Genomic DNA, 4790 nt, shown 5'->3' with positions numbered 1-4790 from the left:
GCAGTGGGGACTGAACACTCTGAGTGTGATCCCAAAGAAGAGGCTGCAGTGGGGACTGAACACTCTGAGTGTGATCCCAAAGAAGAGGCTGCACTGGGGACTGAACACTCTGAGTGTGATCCCAAAGAAGAGGCTGCACTGGGGACTGAACGCTCTGAGTGTGATCCCATAAAAGAAGCTGCACTGGGGACTGAACGCTCTGACTCATCTGCCACCCTGTCCCACGACACGGTGTGACATGTGTCGGGCAAATATCTTTTCCCGACACATACTTTTATCCGGTACCTCCTGGTAGAAAGCGGCTCCACGGGAGACAGGGCGTTATTTGCCAGGATTTGTGGGATCCAGCCTGAAAAACAACTTCTCCCCGCGCACAGCAGGTATGAGGCGGCCGTGAGTCATGAGGGACTCGTTCTCATGGAGCCAGATCATCAGATAAAGGACCTGGCGCGGGTCCACCGGGCGCTGTAGAACCAGCGCGATGGCTGGAGCGCGGCTCTGGCACGGGACCTCTGCGGATTTCGGGGCGACCAGACTAGCCCTTGGCTCTGCGGAGGCAGGAGGAGACAGCCCTGCCACGCTGACAAAGAGCCTCCCCCTTGATAATGACCCCGGAGATGGTGCCCTGCAGCACAGCCAACAGCAGAGGGGGGAAAAAAAAATAAAATGTAGCTGAAAAATGACCGGCGTCTGCCAAGAATCAGAGCAAGACCCAGCTTGAGGAAATCATGCAGAACACCTTCTCTGTTCTCCGACAATGAGAATTTAAAACTAGGCATTCTTTTCCTAGGTACCACAAAAACAACTGTGTTTAGTCGTTTGCTGCTAACGCGAATGTGATTAATCTTTGAGGGTTTTTTTTTTAATTGGTATTTTTTTTCACTTTGTGCGGGCTCTCTACCATCACAAACAGAGCTGATAACAAGATATATGTAAAATTTTGGTTGTTTAATACTTCTCAATCAGGTTCCCGAATGCAGGGCTTTTTTATCATCCTTACAGAGGAAGAGTGTTAGCAAATGTAGTTCATTAGTTTCTAAGATAGCAGAAGTGTCTCTGGGGAAAAAAAAAATCTCAAAGCTGGATCACTGAGCAGTGCTATTATTTTGCACAGGCTTTAAAGTTTAGTGTCTGGGAGAGGAGTGGTTGCCTTGATACGATTTTTAGCATATAATTCCATGAAATAAGACATGTTAAAAGCAATCTGCAAAGCCTCCCTAAAGCCCCAAACCAGTAATTTTCTTACTAGATCACATCAAGTACAGAGTATGTTCTGTTACTGTCTACAGTAAGGAGCTTATGTGATCTCCATCAAATGATGATGTGCCTCAGTTCTCTGCCTCTAAAGAAGAGTTCTCAGATTTACAAGGAAGCCACAAAGATTTTTATTAACTTGTGTTCTCATTTGTTCAGCTATTACAGTCACAAAAACTAAAAGGACTTTGCTGAAGGCACAAGCATGGTCCCCCAACCTGCCTTTTAATTAATGGCTTAACTTTTGTATGTCCAAATCAATCCATAAAGGAACTGACTCTTGGGGTACTGAGCAGGCAGAGCTGCCATTACCCTAAGCTTTGAACTAGCAAAAACTCATCCGTGTGCCTGGCTGCCTGGAGGACATTCCAGCTGGAATGTCATTGACCAGCAGGATTATGTACACAGCTTTAAAACTTTTCTTCAGCCGACAGGGTGGCTTAAGATTTCCCACCCTCTTCCTACCACTCATTCCCATCCCCACACCAAGCTCCTCAGTTGCCTGTGAGGGTGTGCTTTAAATGACATCAGCAAGGAGCTCCAGCATCTCCTACAATGTGCAATTGTGTCCCTTTCATCACCTTCTTCCGAGGTAGTTTCCTTCCAGCCTACAACCCTCCCTTGCTGCCGACATTCAGGAGCACCTGGTAAGCCAGGCCAGCTTTCTGGTCTGCCTGAAAAATTCACTGAGGGAGTGGTTTTTTTAATTTAAGTGAGATCACTGAGCTGATTCAGTTACTGTTCAACCACGTGAATGCAAGGGCAACCTCAGGAACACCAGCATGACACAAGAAGGGGATGGCAGCCTCCCTCAGAGGCAGGGTGGCAAATAGACGGATTTTTGTTTAATGGGTTTGGAAAATTGCAACCTGCAAATCAATGCTCTTTCATTTCAGCTTTAAGGCTATTACCTAGTTGCCAGCTGCTGCTCACAAAAAATAGGTGCAAAATAATTTAGCTCTAACATACAGGACAAAGGTGCCCTTTGACCTCTTGAAGCACCAGGTTGGTTGAGTTCATACATGCCAAGCAACCCTTTAGAAGGATTTCAATCTAAAAAGAAAAGGCTGAAGCATTGGATTAAATCCTGTTCTCTGAAAGGACTGAGAAATAACTGCAAGACAATGAAACAGAGAAGAGAGTTTCTTTGTGATGCTTCTGGTAACATACATGCACAGGAGAGAAGGATTTATACAAGGCTGGCTACCTTGCCACAAAAAGCTAAATTAGGTTGGTTTCATATGATTTGTTCTCAATAAACCTAGTACTGACTGCTGTTTGTCAGCCTGGCTAACTATAAGCATTTTATTTATTTATTTATTGCCAGGGACCTCTGAGTGCTCTGGAATTCACTTGCTACCTTTCTTTTCTGCCTCTGGAAGACAAACTCTTCTGGTGCCCTTTTCCAGCCTTCTTACACTTCATCAACTAAAAGCTCAGAGCCTAGACAGCCAGTTCTCTGAGCACCCTAACTGTGAATTTTAAGACTAGCCCTTTTGAAAGCACTTAAATAACTGAAATTCTCTCAGATGAACTCTTTCCACATTCTATCATGAATTCTGACTCCTTTCTTGCTGAGGTTTGTTGAAATAATTCTCAAATCACAGTGCAGGTAGAAGGTATACAATCTACTTTTTGATTAAACTTAAGTGCCAACCAAGTGCAAGTGGGGTTTCATCTAGTTCAGTTTTACAACTTTTGCCATCCTCCCAATGAAACAGGAGTTTGAATAACAATGTTCATTAGAGAAATAAAGTCTCTGGTGTGCTATTTGTAACAGAGTCATGCACACCTTCAGAAGTGTCCACGGCCCTGGTTCTCCAAATCAGTTTAAGCAGAGTTCTTTGAGAGCATGGCACTCTCTCCAGGCTGACCCAGTGAGACCTGAAGCCCCAAATAAAATCAAGGAACAAGTCAGGGTGATAGCCAGAAGAAGGAGGCCATAAAGAAGTGACCTATGGACTTGTCTCTCCACACAGCTATTTTGTATTCCTGATTTATTTATACATTGATGTTCTCATTCACAGTAAGCCATTGTTTAGTTTAATCCATAGTAAATTAAGCAAGAAGAAGCCCATGTGGAATAAAGCCCTGAGAACAGACTTGATGTCCCTTGTCTTTTGAAAGTAATTAAATGTCTCTGTAGATTCTTTTTTAAATGGAGCTTTGCAAAGAACTGCTATTATCCTGGCTTTAAAACACATTGTCCTCTATCTATTGCCTAACCTGCCAGATTAAATGACACACACTCCCTGCCTAGAACAATCACCTCGAGTCTGATATTCAGTGTAACAAACAAACAGGAGCTTTATTAACCTTTAGACCTGTGATAGGTGTGAAGGTCGTGATGCAGATGGGAATAGCCTCTTTACCTCTGTGTTACATACCAAAAGTTGCAGGCTCCTTCCTTCCAACTGCAGCATCTCAGTGACACAATGAGACCCTGTGCCCATTGGTCTGAGTCGTGGCTGAACATGAGCCCAGGTGTGCCCAGGTGAGCAAGAAGGCCAGTGGCATCCTGGCCTGTATCAAAACTAGTGTGGCCAGCAGGACCAGGGAAGTGATTTGTCTCCCTGTACTCAGCACTGGTGATGTCATACCTCAAGTGCTGTGTCCAGTTCTGGGTGCCTCAATTCAGGAAAGACACTGAGGTGCTGGAGCAGGTCCAGGGAAGAGCAAAGGAGATGGGGAATGGTCTGGAGAGTCAGTCCTATAATGAGCAGCTGAGGGAGCTGGAGTTGCCTTATCCTGGGCAAAAAGATATTCAGGGGAGACCTGATCACTCTCTACAGCTACTTGAAAGGAGGTTGTAGGCAAGTGGGAGTCGGGCTCTTCTCCCAGGCAACAAGTGACAGGACAAGAAAAAATGGCCTCAAGCTGCACCAGGGGATGTTCAGGTTGGACATCAGAAAGAATTTCTTCAGGGAAAGGGTGGTCAGGCATTGGCAGGGGCTGCCCGGGGAGGTGGTGGAGTCCCCATCCCTGGAGGTGTTCAAGGATGTGGCACTCAGTGCTCTGGGCTGGGTGACAAGGTGGAGAATGGTCACAGGTTGGACTTCATGATTTTGGAGGTTATTCTCCAGCCTAACTGATTCTATGAGTCCAGTGGTACCTGTAATTAGATCGACAAAAGGATCCAGGCACTGCAATCTGCCACTGGGATCATCAAAGCTTCTAATCCCAGGGGCAACTAAAACCCAGAGACGTGTCAGTTCTCAGCATTAGTTTCCCAAAAGCCTAGAAGCTGTTGCTCCAGAGCTTGCCTGGACAGACACAAGCCTTGGCCACGCAGTGAAGGCTCCCGGAGTCCCGCAGAGCCGAGTGGGATGCACAGGGGAAGGGATGGAGGGACGGGGTTCCCCGAGCAAGGGAAGAAGAAAAGGCAGGAATACAGTGGCTGGTGCTTCCCTGCCCTTTATTTAACAACTTATTTGTCACGGCTCAACAGCGCGCGCTCGCTCCCCTCCCTCCCCATCGCTTTTGCCCGAGGAGCTCCGGACACGAACTTTGCCCCGGGGCAGCTGCAACCTGGGAAC

The sequence above is a fragment of the Lepidothrix coronata genome, unplaced genomic scaffold, assembly GCF_001604755.1.
Source record: "Lepidothrix coronata isolate B3197 unplaced genomic scaffold, Lepidothrix_coronata-1.0 Scaffold30, whole genome shotgun sequence".
In the NCBI taxonomy this organism is placed as follows: domain Eukaryota; kingdom Metazoa; phylum Chordata; class Aves; order Passeriformes; family Pipridae; genus Lepidothrix; species Lepidothrix coronata.
Note: the sequence above shows the minus strand (reverse complement) of the source record.